Source organism: Motacilla alba, chromosome 22 (assembly GCF_015832195.1).
Source record: "Motacilla alba alba isolate MOTALB_02 chromosome 22, Motacilla_alba_V1.0_pri, whole genome shotgun sequence".
Lineage (NCBI taxonomy): Eukaryota > Metazoa > Chordata > Aves > Passeriformes > Motacillidae > Motacilla > Motacilla alba.
The window spans coordinates 385,448-399,781 of NC_052037.1; the positions used below are offsets into that span (position 1 = coordinate 385,448).

The 14,334-nt window shown below is 61.7% G+C and overlaps 1 long non-coding RNA gene across 1 annotated transcript; it reads right to left on the reverse strand.

Moving 5' to 3' along the window:
* Positions 1–5,208: 5,208 nt before the first annotated feature.
* Positions 5,209–12,196, reverse strand: LOC119710969. Its single transcript, XR_005259642.1, has 3 exons — positions 12,157–12,196; positions 11,114–11,230; positions 5,209–5,489 (listed from the first exon to the last, which is right to left on the reverse strand). It is a non-coding gene; the product is annotated as an uncharacterized LOC119710969 (long non-coding RNA).
* Between the last annotated feature and the right edge of the window lie 2,138 nt (positions 12,197–14,334).

Sequence of the window (14,334 nt, forward strand, 5' to 3'; positions counted from 1 at the left end):
GGCTGCGGGCAGGGAATGGGAAGCGAGAGCAGCCGGCAAGTGAGGACAGGCCGGGCCGGGGCCGCGGGGCGAGGTCCGTCCGTGCGGGCCGGGGAGCAGCAGGGGCGCTGGCACAGCCACCCGCCTCTTTCCACCACGCCTTGGGATGCAAAGCCCGGCGGGCATCCGCCTCATCCCGCAGCCAGCTGGGGTAAACAGGGCAGTGCCAGGCACTCGGGCACGGCAGCTCCTGGGCAGGGGCGAAGCTGCTGGGCTGGGACCACCGTATCAGAAACGCCTCGGCTGGTTTTGTTCTGCCGAGGAGCGTTTTGGGGCAAACCACATCTGAAGGTGCTCGTGGCTCCCGGAGGAGTGGGAGAGGCTGGGAGCTTCCCACTGCCGCGGACAAACCCAGCTCAGACCGACTCGGGGAGCAGCTGAAAGAGGAAACAAAACCTGGGCCGAGTTTCTGCCCGCTGAGCATCCCTTGAATGCTCATCCCAGGATGCCTGGCAGCGCCTCTGGGCACAGCTGAGCTGCTGCTTTCCCTCAGGAACAGCCGGAATTTGCATCCCAGGATGCTGCCAGAGCACGGCTGAATGGTCCAGCCCCAGTGAGCAGGATGGGGGTCCAGGACCCCAAAACCAAACCAGCTCTGGCTCTGGGCCCCCAGACAGCCCCACAAAGCTCCTCTGGTATTATACAGCATTTTGGAAACCAAATAATAATTAATTATTGCTAATTAATGAAACCATCCCTGCAGAACCAGCCTGCGTGCCCCTTGCTGCCCGCTGGCACGGACACAGAGCTGGGGACACGTCCCTGTCCTCGCCTTTCCTGCCTCACCTATTACTTCAGGAGCCCTAAATTCCTGCCCCGGCCCAGCGGCCTCTCCCAGGGCCCGCCCGGCTGCCGGCTCCTGGGGCAGCAGAGCCGAGCAGCAGCTCCCGGCGCAGGCTGCCGCCCCCATCCCCATCCCCGTGGCACGGGAGGACCCCCGGAGCGGGGCTGTGTGAGTGCCCCGCACGAGGATGAAGGCTGGGAGCTCCTCGCTGGATCGTGCCGGCGTCGCCCACCCCTGGCTGACGCGCGGAGCCGGGTGCCTCAGCATCCCGTGGGGCTGCTGATGTTCAGCTGGCCGGGGGATTCTCCCACGTCGGCTCCCAAATCGGGCAGCGCCGCTCGTCCCCAGCAGCACGTGGGGATTCGGGGATTATCCCTCCTGACCTATTTCCCGGGGGGTGCAGCCGGGCTTAGCTCAGGGAACGCTTGGGGAGTGCAGAGATCTGCAGATAGAGGAGCTCCGAGGTGTGAGATATCAGGAATTAATTCGCAGGTTGATATAGTTATGCGCTTAGATCATCATCAGCTGATCCTGCTAATCCCTTCTTGAGCAAGTCCCGGGCTGAGGGGGAGCTGCTGCCTGGCACTGCCGAGCTCCTGGCAGCTGGGCTGTCTCTGTGGCATCCCCAGGTGCCACCGAGGCTTTGGGGGTGCCAGGGATGTCCCCCAGTACCTGCTCCGGCCTTAAATCTGCATTTCCCTGGGGTGAGCCCTCTGCATCAGACCCAGGGCTGCCCCCCTTGGGCTGAGACTTTCTCCCATTAATTATTTCAGTGATTATTAAAAACAGGTAATTGTTATCCTCTTTTCTTAGGGCTCGTGTTTAGCACGAGCTTCTCCTGGCCTCCAGCCCAGTTTTGGCAAGGAACACCCCCCATGTGCTGCTGGCTGCTGCTGTTCCTCACCAGGAACACTCAATTTTCACGAGTTCATTGTTAGTTTTTAAACTCCAAGTCCTCTTCTCCCTCAGTCGTGCCATGGAGTGGGCGGGTTTGCTGCGGGAAGGGGCTGGAATTGCCCAAACCCAGCTCAGAGCCCATCCTGGGCGAGCAGAGGGGGGCTGTGTCCATCCCACAGCCACGCCTGGGCTCAGCTCAGCTCACAGCCCCCCAGAATCCCTGGAATTCCGTGTTTCCATGGGTTTGTGGCCTTGGAATGCAGGTGGGCTCTGCAGGGCTGGTGAATCCATGCTGGAATTCCTGGGATTTGCCCCTGGTGCTGTAGGTCCCAGCTTACACCCCACACCTGAACTCACCCAACTCTGTTTTCTCCCAGACCTTTGCACAAAAAAGTCACGAAGCCATGACAGTGGAAAGTCGAGGTAACAAATACAAATAAAACTTCCTCTGGAGGCTAAAAATGACACCCGTAGACAGTGAAAAAACTTCTCTGGGTGACAATAACAGAGCGTGGAGCTATTTCAGTGTTGGGCTGTTCCATTGCAGCACTCGGCGCTGGGGTTGTGGCTGCTCAAAACCAGCCACTTCCCCAGGGACGTGACGTGTTTCCTTTCCATCACAAACTGATTTAGAAGCAAAACTTTCTACATTTAGGCAGCTGAGAGGCTCAGCTTCTCTTTTCTCTCTCGCGCCGATGGTGAGCGAATGGAAGGAGAGATAAAGGGGGTGGGACCAGCACGAAGTGACTGTACCTGGCTTCCTCCTTGTGAGTTTTTTCCTTCACTCTTTCTAAATAATCGAAAAGCCAACCAGAAAACCACAATTAATATTTTCCATGCCGTGGAGGCCTCGTGTGCATCCCAGTGAGAGTTTGTGGTGCAGGGCTGGCCAGGGCTGCTGCGTTTGCAGCCCTGAGTGCCCCCACAAGGCCACGGGTGCCTGGTGCTGTGTCCTGGCAGGGATCATCCCACCACAGGGATATTGCAGCCAGCTGGGCAGATTCCTGGTCTGATCATTCCTGCCCCCATCTCCATCTCCATCTCCACTTTTATCCCCATCCCTATTCCCATTCTCCATCCTCCTCCGTGTTCCCACTCTCAATCCCTATCCCCATTCTCAATCCCCATCCCATCCCATTTTATTTCCACCCCATTTCCATCCCATTTTACCTCCATCCCCATCCTCATCTCCATCCATGTTCCTTCATCCCCACCTCCATCTTCATCCCATCCCCAATCTCATCTCCACTCCCCCTCCTTCTCCATCTTCACCTCACTCCCATCCTTGTTCTCCATCCTATTTCCCATCCACATCCCCACCTCCATTTCCATCTCCACCCCCATCTGTGCCCTCATCCCCATTCTCCATCTTCGCCCCCATTCCCATTTCCATTCTCCATCCCAGCCCATTCTCATTCCATTTCCATTCTCCATCCCATCCCATTCCCATCTCTATTCTCCATCCTATCCCATTTCCATTCTTCATCCCAGCCCATTCTCATTCCCTTTCCATTCTCCATCTCATTTCCATTCTCCATCCCACCCCATCCCATCCTCCATCTTATCCCATTTCCATTCTCATTCCATTTCCATTCTCCATCCCATGCCCATTCTCCATCTCTGTCCTCATTTCCATTCCTGGTCTCCATCCCATTTCCATTCCCATTCCTATCCCATCCCATTCCATTCTCCATTCTCCATCCCATGGATCCCATCCCATCCCATTTCCATTCCCATTCCATCCCATTCTCCATCCCATTCCATTCTCCATTCTCCATCCCATCTCCATTCTCCATTCTCCATCCCATCCCATCCCATCTGTGTCACACAGGCCCGTGGATCACTCTGGCTCCCAGCGATCCCAACCCCAGCTCAGCTCGACCCGTCCCGTCCCCATTTAAACCCAGGGCTGATCATTTCCTAGAAGGACAAACATCCCGTTGCCTTTTCTCCACCAAAAATAACCACGGCAGCCACGGGGAGCCGCGGCAGGGAGGGGAGGCTGCTGGCGTTGGGCTGCAGGATGTCAGCCCAGCCGTGACCTCTCATTTACACCCGAGCCTCGCTCCCGCCTGCCCGGCCAATTACACCCTGCTCTGAGGGCAGGCAGAGAAAAAGGAGAAATCCAACTTTAGCAGACTTCCATGACACCTCGGTGTCATTTCCTCTGCTGCTAATCTTAGCCCCCGTGGCAGCGGGGTTCATGGTTTTTTTCCCTGGCTTGTGGTGTTACCCAGCTTCCTTTTCTTGTTGCTTTGCTTCCCGCCAGCTCCTGCGGCTTCACCCGGCCTCGTGCGCCCAGGGCAAGGCTGGATCCTGCTCCTGCATCCCCCCTGGACACCCCGACCCTTCCTGAGGGGACAGAGCTCTGCAGGACCCCGCTGTGATTCAGCCCCTCCGAGGCGAACAGCCACTTCCTGGAGGGAAAGTCCCAGCCAAGTTTAATCCCCCGGTGCAGAAATTCACATTTCACCCCCCAGGCAGGACTGAAATCCACATTTAACCCCACAGTGCAGGACTGAAATCCAGGTTTAACATCCCAGGACTGAAATCCAAGTTTAACCCCACAGTGCAGGACTGAAATCCAAGTTTAACATCCCAGGACTGAAATCCACGTTCAAGCCCCCAGGCAGGACTGAAATCTGCTGTCACAGCCAGGGGCCCAGGGAAGGTGACCAGCAGGATGGCACAGAGATGTTTTTTGGGATCAGGTTGCTCTGCTCCAGGCCCAGGCACTGATGCAGAGCTGAGAGGCAGCAACCAGAGCATCACAACTCCTCTGAAGGATCCCAGGCCTCCCTGCCCAGCCCTGAGCGAGTCATTCCCTCGTGCCTCAGTTTCCCCTGCCTGCGGAATGTCCTGGGCTCCTGCTCTCCATGGTTTGTTCCAAGGGGAAAATTATTCCTGGCCATGGGCAGGACAGAGGTGGCTTTGTCACGGCGCAGACACCGGGGTGTGCTCCAAGGAGGAGCTGCAGGCGGGTGAATCTGAGCCTCGGAGAAAACTGAGTCTTAGATGAAAGCCTAATTAAGGAGCTAATTAAAGGGGAGGTCCGGCTAAGTGGCCAGTAGGCAGAGCTCTGCTGATTTATGCCTTTAATTTTGGTTTTGCTTTCCAAGAGAAACGGGCTGAGAGCAAAGGCAGGGCAGGGCCGGGGCAGTGCCCGGTTCCCAGGCGGTGCCACCAAGGGACCCCCGGACAGGCATCACCGTCCCTGTCCCCTCCTGGGTGACGAGGGTCTGGCTGGCCACCCCCTGCTCCCATTGCCCACGGGGGTCTGCTCATCCCACGCAGATCCCGAAAGGCCAGACTCACCCGGCACTGCCCCTGCCCCGCGCTCGCTGCCACCACAGAGCCCCGCGTGCTCCATCCGAATTTTATTCAGGAAGCTGCAGGCATCAAGTCCCCAAAGTGCCAGGGGGACATGCAGGGGGTCAAGTCAGAAATGGGGTGAAGGGGGAGAAGGGAAGGTGCCAGAATATCGGGGATAGCCAGGCGAGCTGGGGCGCCTCCTGGCATGTTCCCCGGAGGGAAAGAGAACTTGGCTTTGGGAGGGAAGGGGCTGGGGCTGGGAGCAGGGTGGGTTCATCCTCACTGGCTCCTGGGGTCCCCTCTGCTCCAGGCAGAGGCGGCTCTGTGGTGTGGGGATGAGCAGGGCAAGGAAGGGACGGTCGGGGTTAATCCTTGTAGTTTTTGGTGAGGAACTGGGTCGAGGCCACAGGGTGGCCCAGATGAAAATCCTCCACGAAGTCCTTCAAGTCCCAGGTGCCTGGGGAGAGAGGAAAAGGGGGTGAGCAGGGCTGGAGGAGGGCTGGAGAGGGGAGCAGCCCTGTGCAGCTGCTGCTCTGCCCCAAACCACATCCTGCACACCCCAGGAGGCCCCAGGGACAGCGAGGAGTCACAGGGACCCCAGCTCTGAGCGTCCTGGGGGTACCGAGGCTCCTCTCGTGCCCCCTGACCTTTGCAGCAGATCTTCCTACGGCTTCCTACGAGCCCACCCCGGGGTGGCCCGGCTGGAAATCCCCCTGGGCATGTCACACCCCCGTCCCCCTCGGTGGCATTCACTGAGCTGCTGCTCCACAGGCTGCTGCAGCCGAGGGGGTTCCTCATTCCTCACCCTCCTCCCCCGCTGCCTGCCCTGGCCCCGGGATCCCGGAGCTCTGGGGGCAGCTTCTGCCGGATCTTCTGTGGTTTTTCCCTCGTAGGCAGCAGGGAAACTCTCTCCAGGTCGACAGGCAGGAGGGATTCCCTCATACCCGGCCCCTGTGGGGCAGAAATCCCCCTGTGCCCTGCCAGGGTCGGGCACCGAGCCTGTGTCTGGCTGGCGGCTGTGGGAGCATCCTGTCCCGACCGGGGGGGGGCTTTCCCTGGCGCCCAAACAGCTCACGCTGCCCCTCCTTGCGGGCCACCGGGGAAAGGAGCCCGTTGTTTATCTCAAACCTGTCCTCTCCTCTTCCTGGCTGCTCTTGAATGTCACGCGGCGGCCTGGCAGCCTTTATCTGCTGCCACATCTCAGCCCCGACCGGAGCACAGCGGCCCCTTTGCTCTTGCAAAAGTGCTGAGCAAAACCTGAGCTGCCGCATCACCTCGGTGGGGTGGCGAAGGCCGGGGGAGCTGCTGCAGCTCCCACCTGCTCCCCACCTCGGGCTCAGAGCTCCAAAAAAAGCTCTGGAGATTCTCGAGGTGACGGCACCGCACCCCGGAGCTGCGGGAGGCCGCGGCTAGGGCGCTCCAGGGCCAGGGAAGGAGCTCACAGGCTGCTCAGGAAGCACCCGCATCCCACATTCCGGCTGGGATGAGATGCTGGAAGGCACCAGGCTGCCGCTGCAGGCTCCCAGGTGTCCCCTGCCACCCTCCGAGGACACAAACCAAGCCGAGAGCGAGGACAGTCCCAGTGTCCCGCACTGGGGTCACCGCCAGCCGGGACACAGAGCCACGAGCCCCCAATTCCACCTCGGCAGCAGGAGCGGCTCCCCACTCGGGGGGCTCAGCCCAGCCCCCTCCGTGCCGGGGGTCCCGGTGAAGGCGGCACCAGGGGAAGGAGCCTCGGGGGGGCCGCTCCCGCTGTGCCGGGTGGGTGCCTTTCATCCGGAGCCTTTCAAAGCGCCGGGAAAAGCCCACGGGAGAGCCGCCGGTGCCGCGCGGGGCCGGGGTGAGAGCGAGCCGCGGCACCCCCGACTCCCAGGGGGGCCGGAGCTGCCACTGATGTTCGCGGAGCCTCCGGAGAGGCGCGGATGAAAGGAGCCGGGGGAGGCAGAGCCTCGGGGGGCTGCAGGCGCCGGCCCCGGCCCTCGCCCCGCTCGTGGGGCCGGGGTTTTTCCTGACCTACTTTCCTACCTGCCCTGGCACCGGCTGTGCCCGGCCCGTCGGGCCACGGAAAGCCCGGGGCAGCCGCGGGTGTGGCCAAGGGGGGATGCACAGGGGGTGCCAGATTTGGGGCGCCGGGACCCCCTACAGCAAATCCAGCCCCTCGGGCGCATCCCCAAAGCGGGTGCCCCATCCCGGCGCGACCCACTCCCTGCGCCGGCCATCCCAAATCACCCCAGCCGGCTCCCGAGGCTGGGGACTGTGAGTCACCGGGACCACGGAGCCGGGAAAGGAGCAGGGGGCCGGCCGGGGAGCCGAGGTCGCGGTGTCACCGTCCCCTCTCCCCGCCACAACAATACGGCGTTTCATCCGCGGCTTGGTCCGTTTTCAAGCTCATTTCCCAAAGGATTAAATCATCCCACTTGGCTCTTATCTGCACACCCGCCGGAGGAAGAGGAGTGCCCGCTGACACCCACACGTGCGCGGCCGCCTGAGCCCGGAGCACCCGATGGGGAAACTGAGGCACGAGGCAACCGCTGGGCTCGGGGAGCTCGGCATCCCTCTGATCCCACAGGTTTCCCAGCGCTGCCGTTGTGTCCTGCCCACCCCCCAAAGGCCGGTCCCCTCCTCCCCCGGCCCCCCGGCTGTAATTTATCAGCCTCATCAGCGGCAGCGCTCTCCTGATGGGAGCCCTGATGCTCCTCTGCCAAGATTAATGATGTCCCAGCGGAGGTGGGCGGGAGGCCGGCAGCTGCTTTGGTCACCATTAAGTGACACCCGGGGACTCGGGCCGGCACCGCGCTCTCCCCGCAGCCCTTTGCCGCCTCCCGTCCCGGCCGCAGCCTTTCCCTCCCCGCCGGGGCCCAGTCCAACCCGATTTTCCAGCTGGGTGGATCGGATCGGAGGCGCACGAGGTCGGCTCATGAGTCAACGCCGCGGCCCCGATCCGGAGCTGGAGCTGGATGGAGCCACGGGCTGGCCGGGCTCATCCCCATCCCTGCTCCCCAAAAGACTTGTTGCTTCCCGGAGGCAAAATTTCTGGGAGGTAAAAAATCCATTCCCGGTTGTAAAACATCTTTCCAGGGCAGGAGGGGCTTTGGGAATGCGGGAGCACCTTCCCTGCTCGCCTCAGCTGATGGGAAAAGGTGGAAGCAGGGGGATGAATTCAGGTGCAATTAAGCCTCAAGATTTTGTGCTAATTAAAGATCCCCCTCGATGAAAGCTGCGGGGGAACTGTAATTGCCCAGCACCGCAGCCCGGGTCTGGTGGGTGCCTGAATTCCCCCAGCTGAGGGATTTTCCGTGGATCGAGAGCCTGTGGTGGGCGCCGCCGCCTCGGGATGCGACGGCGGCTGTGACATTTCGCAGACCACAAATTATTATCTTGCATCTCCCCAAAACACAGCCACGGCTTGTAACACTCCTGGCTGCGAGGGAAGTGGGGTGAGTGGCAGGAAGAGCCGTGGGGACACCCCAAACGTCCCCACCTTCGGTACCGAGCGGGGACGGAGCCGGTGCTCAGTGACAATTTAGTGGCAAGGCCAAAAAGTGAAGTGAATCAGACCCCAGAGGACAAACCGAGGCTCTGAGTTATTTGCCCGAGGTCACATGGAACGGCTGGTGCTGGGATTGATCAGAAACGCTCACGGGGAAGGACCAGGGTGGTTTTTTTCCCGGGTGAAACAAGATTTTTGCTCGAGAGCCGCCCTGGAGAAACACCTCGGCCGTAAAGAGCTGATTTCCGCATTGTCACGAGTGACAGGAGGACGTGTCCAGGTCCTGCAGCCCCTCCTGCACCCGACCTGTGCCCCTCAGCGCCATCCCAACCGGGACAGCCCCACGGCAGGCTGGAAATGTCCCCGCTGCCTCTGAGCTGCTGGCGCTGCGCAGCCAGGCAAGGAGGGAGAAGGAACAGGGATTTGTTTTCCACGCTCGCCGTTGCCCCTCGCGTTTTGAATTCCCAGGGATCTTTTCCAGGAGCAGGGACAGGCGTCGCGGGCAGGTCCTGCTTTAGTGCCCTCTTCTGGAGGCTCCGGCCGAGCTCCTGCCATCCCGCCTGGCACTGTCACCTCCCCGGGCTCGGCCGCGCTTGGCCTGGGACCTCGTCTGGCCTGGCCGCCTGAACAGATCCAACGCCAGGAGGGAATTTTTCTGGGAGCTGAACAGAAACGCTCTGGTGGGGTTCAGCTCTGCCGGGGGACGAGCTGCCAGAGGGAGCCATGCCCAGCACGGGGATGCAGCACCGGAGGCTGGACACATCCCGAGGCTGGGATGGGCCAGCGCCACTCCCCGTGCCCGGCCAGGACACGTCCCTGTCCAGGGCTGGTGATGATGGGTGTCCCCAGCCTCGGTGAGACACAGATGTCGCTGTCACCAGACGCAGGACGGAGTGAAAACAGCAAGAAGGGGTTCATTTGAGGCCAAATAGGATGGGAAATTCTGAGCAAGGATGCAAACTGTGCCTGCGGCATCACCGGGAGAACCTGCATCGCTTCTGCTGCAGGAGAGGAGCAAGGCAGAGCCCGGGCTGGCTCCTCATTCGTGATCCTTTGGGATTGGGGTCACCCCCTCCTTGTTCCCACCTTCTGCCAAAGGTGTCTGCTCCTCCTCCCCGTGCGCTGCCTGTGCCCCACCGAGCTGGAGGCACCAGCAGATCCATCGGCGCTCGTCCCACTGCCTCGGGGATGGATTCATTTAGAACCTTTGAGACGCCAAAATCTCATCCTTTGGCTGCTTTTAGGGCTCATTCCCTGGGAATAAAGATGATGGGCTGTCGGCGTCTGAATCCAGCAGCACCCCCCAGCCGGGCCCAGGATGTGATGCAGCAGTGAAATGGTTAAAAATAACCTTCAACCGACTCGTTAAACACGAGCCCCCGCCAGACCCCCACAGCTGCCTGACAAACGATGCTGAGGCACCGGATCCTGCGGAAAAATATCCAAAATATCCGCTGGGTCTTTCCCAGGAAGTGCGGGAAGGGCTGGGAAACGCAGATGGGGTGGGGACAGCGGCAGCTGGGGAATGCCCGGCCACCCCCGCCTGGGGGACAGCGAGTGCTGGGGGACCTCCCGCGGGGGTGACATCTGGGGGGCTGGAGCCGCACATCCTGCTAAAAAGAGGATTTATCTGGGAAAAGCTCCATGGTGGGTGTCTCTGCTTCCCTTCCCGGCTCCGGGATGCTGCGGTGGGAGTGTGGGGACAACACGGAGCCCCCTCCTCCCGGCATGAACGAGGGGCTGGCAGGGGGGTGACATCGGCGGTGTCGTTAAGAAGCGGAGCTAATGAGCCAGAAAACAAAGCCGAGGGCAGGGACGACCCGCAGCGAGACTCGCGGCCACGGGATAGCAGCAGGGCTCGGTGCCGGGGAAGGGCCAGGGGCTGTCCGAGAGCCCCCCGGGGCCAGCCCCCGCGCCGGGCCGGGGCTGTGGGTGCCCAGGCGCGGGGTGAGTCAGGCAGCGCAGCCCAGACACACCGACCTGACCTGCCCGTCGAGCCCTGCTCATGTGGTCCCAGCTGGGAAAGTTTTGAAATTTCCCTTGTGGAGGCCACGTGAGGCACAGAGCCCCGAGCTCCGGGCAGGGCAGGGGGGAGCCCACGCCTGGCACCGGGCAGGACGGATCCCTGCCCATCCCCGGCTCCCGGGATGGAGCAGCACGAACGGTTCCCTCGGCATTTTGGGGGGCTCGGCCGCTCCATCCCTTCCGTGAAAGGTTTTGGGAGGAGCTGGGAGTTGGCGGGCGTTGTGTCAGCCCGGTTTGAGCAATCCTTGCTAAACCTTCTCCGCGGCTGATCCTTATCCGCCCGCTCCGAGGTGCCGCTGATGCAACTCCCGCGGCTGGGGCTGGGGGGGATGTGCCAGCAAGGGCTGCATTTCACAGCCCACATCTCTCCCTGCTTCCGATCCCGCTAGCCAGGCCGTTACCAGACGTTTTCCAAGGGTTTCCGCTGCCTGGCAAGGATTTAACACCTCACCCACGTCCCCTGTGAGGATCCCTCTGCACCGAGCGGGCATCCCCAGCCTGCGGCATTGCCCGCAGCCCTGGAACAGTCCCTCGGGGCGGGGAGCGAGGGCACGGCGGGTCCTTACCCAGCGATTGCTGCTCCTCGGAGCTCAGGGAGATGGTCTGGTGCTGCGGCTGCCGGTACAGGCGGAACTGGTAGCGGTGGTAGCCGCTGTAGCGCGAGGGTTTGGGCCGGCTGTAATCTGGGACGCAGGAGAGAAGGGTGAGCGTCCCTCTGAGCTGAGACTCCCACCAGAACCAGCTATCCACCACCCTCCTCCCGGCTGGGAGCAGCTCTTCCACGCAGCTCCCTGCGCTGGGACCCCTCAGACGGATCAGCTCAGGTGTTCCACCCCGACCCCTCCTCACCACATCCATCCCCCTTCCCATGCCTGCACCCTCCCTGCCGGCTGCAGCCTCCCCTGGGCAGGGGGACAAAGCTGAGACCCCCCCAGCCCCCACCAGGGCACGGCCTGCACCCCTTGGGCTGCCCCAGGGGGTTTTGGGGTCCACGCTGTGCTCCGGGCTGGGGGTGAGCAGGGCACAGCTGCCCAGATGTGTGGCTGCAGCTGGCTCAGGGCATGTCCGGCTGCTGAGGACAGAGGTTGTCCCTGGCAAAGGGACACCCGTGGGATGCACAGCACAGCCACCCCACCCGGGACAGGAGGAGGTGACGCCAAGGGACAAGGGGCTGAAGCTCCACCAGGACCCAGTCACCTGCAGCCAGGTGAGCCCCCAGCCCCTCTCCCCTGGGGTGTGACCTCCCCGAGCCACGTCTGGCCCCATTTGGAACCGAAAGTCTTTGTTCCTGCAACATCACAGGAGTTGTTGGGATTCACCCACTTTTATCTTGTGTTTTTCTTTTGGGTTTTATCCCTCCCCCCTCTTTTTACACTGGTTTGGAGCCTTTCCAGCTGCTGGGGAGTTTTTAAACCACTTTTGCCTCTAGAAAAAATAAGAGAAAAAAGTGGCTCCTATTTCAGACAGTGCCCAGCCGTGCCCTAGGGAGCTCCTTGTGTCCCCCCTTGTGTCCCTCGCTCGTGTCCTGGTGTGCCCACCCTGCCAGCACTGCCACCCCCTTGTCCCAGCTGGCTGAGACCCCATCCCCTCACTTGGGGTCTGCACTCACCTGTCAGGACCTTCCCTTTGATCTTCCCAACCCTCAGATCTGAGCCCTGGAAGGACAAAAAGAGGGAGTTTGGTGAAACTGGCATCCTCGGGAGAATCACACGGGGGCAGGGACCCCTCCTGTCCCCACAGCTGTGCCCACCTCCCCCGGGGATCCATTTCCCAGCATTTTGTGTGTTGGCCTGGTGAAGATCATTCATCATTTCCTTGTAAAGAGAATTCTCTTCAGGTGGGTGGGAGGGAGCGTGCCAGGGCTTTTCTTTGGCTCGTTGGGATTTAGGGGCTCGAGCCACGATGCCCTGACACAGGTGACACTTCTGTCCCCTGCACACAGAGACTGTTCACAGTCTGGAGATCCAGGCCAGGGATCCAGGCTGTGGCACCCGGGAAAGCCACAGTAATTCTGTGAAAAGCCTGGGTGCTGCTCGGCACCCCGGCATCTGGGAGAGCTGGCCCATTCCAGGTGGGATTGGGATGATTTCCAGCAGCATTCCCACAGCAAAGCTTTGGCTTTGCTCTCAACGACCTCCTGCTCACAGAGCTTGTCCCACTGGAGGCTCGGCTCTCCATCCCCATCCTGGGATGCTTCCCGGGAGCAGGGAGCCTTTCCTGGGACACCGAGCGTCCTGTGGGGACTGTGTGGGAGACAAAGGGACAACACCGGGAGCTGCATCCACATCCTGGCCCTGCACATCCCACCTCACCCCTGACCTGCTGTGCTATTCCCGGCCATTCCCAACCTCCCAGCGCTCGTAAATCCTCTCCTACAGCACCCGTTATTCCAGTCCTGCCCACACACGCTCCTCTGCCAGGCCTCCTCCGTCCTAACCTGCCCTGGGAGTTATTATCCCAAAAAAAAGATGCCTCAGATAACTCCCAGCAAAAGTGCACGTGGGGAGCGGGGTTTGGTGCCTCGGCTCCCCGCCCTCAAAGCTTCCCTCTCCCTCCGCAGGAAACTGCTGTGCACTGACTCACGGCCGGTGACAGCCTCCTGCCAGCCGCCCCTGGCACACCAAAGGTCACCGCGGAGCCAGGAGCTCCCTCAGAGCCTCGGATTTCGGCTCCCCGACCCCGGCTCGCCACCTTGGCAGCTGTAGCTGCAATGTCCCGGTGACAGGGAGGCGACGAGGGAGGGCCCGGGCAGGGCCGGGGGCCTGGGATCGCAGCGGGAGGGGGAGGCGCAGCGCAGGATGTGAGGAGGGAACACCAGGGGGGTGTGGAGGGGACACACGGGGCCGTGGGGCTGCTGTGGCCCTGCCCAGATGCGCAAACCCGCGTTATCCAGATGTGCAAACCCGCGCTATCCAGATGTGCAAAGCCGCGCTATCCAGATGTGCAAACCCGCGCTATCCAGATGCGCAAACCTGCGCCATCCAAATGCGCAAATCCGTGCTATCCAGATGTGCAAACCCGCGCCATCCAGATGTGCAAACCCGCGCTATCCAGCTGCGCACACCGGCTCCGCGCAGATGCTCGGCAGCGCCCATCCAGATGTGCCCCGCCAGCCCACCCACACGGGCTCGCCCCTCCTCCGCCCAGATGTGCACACGTGCCCGAGCCCTCCAGCTGTGCCTGCTCGCCCAGATGTGTCTCTGCCCGGCGGGGGGAAGCTGCCGGCGCATCCCGAGCCCGTCCCGAGCCCGTCCCGAGCTCGCCGTGGCCGGGCCGGCTGCCAGCCGCAGCTCTTCAAAGGCACGGGCTGCGGGTTTCTCTCCGCTCCCGGCAGGAACGCTCCCGTGCGGGGACCGCGCTGCTATTCCTGGCTTTGCCAGGGGCTTATCGGGCCGGGCCGGGCCTCCTCCCCGCCTCCCTGCCCGCTGATGTGGGCTGCCTGCTCGGCCCGAGGTGCTGCGGGTTCCTCGCTAGCCCCGGGCATGGGAGAGTCAAAGAATAAAACTCCTTTTTAAGAGGCAAGAACAGGAAGAGGGCGGGAGGGAGAAAGTCGGGATGAGCGCTCCAAACCCTGCCTGCCTATTTTTTTTTCTTTTTTTTTCTTTAATAGTAAACAGCCATCCCGAGAGCAAGGAGCAAGCTCTGGGCACGGCTGCGGAGATACGGGGGGGATTGGAGAGGTGGGGTGTGACGCCCTGTGACAGTTTCTCCTCGTTTTTTGCTCAGGGAATGGTTTGTCGGAGGAACAACCCCCCCTCCAGCCCTTTCCCCCTCCGCTGACACGCCG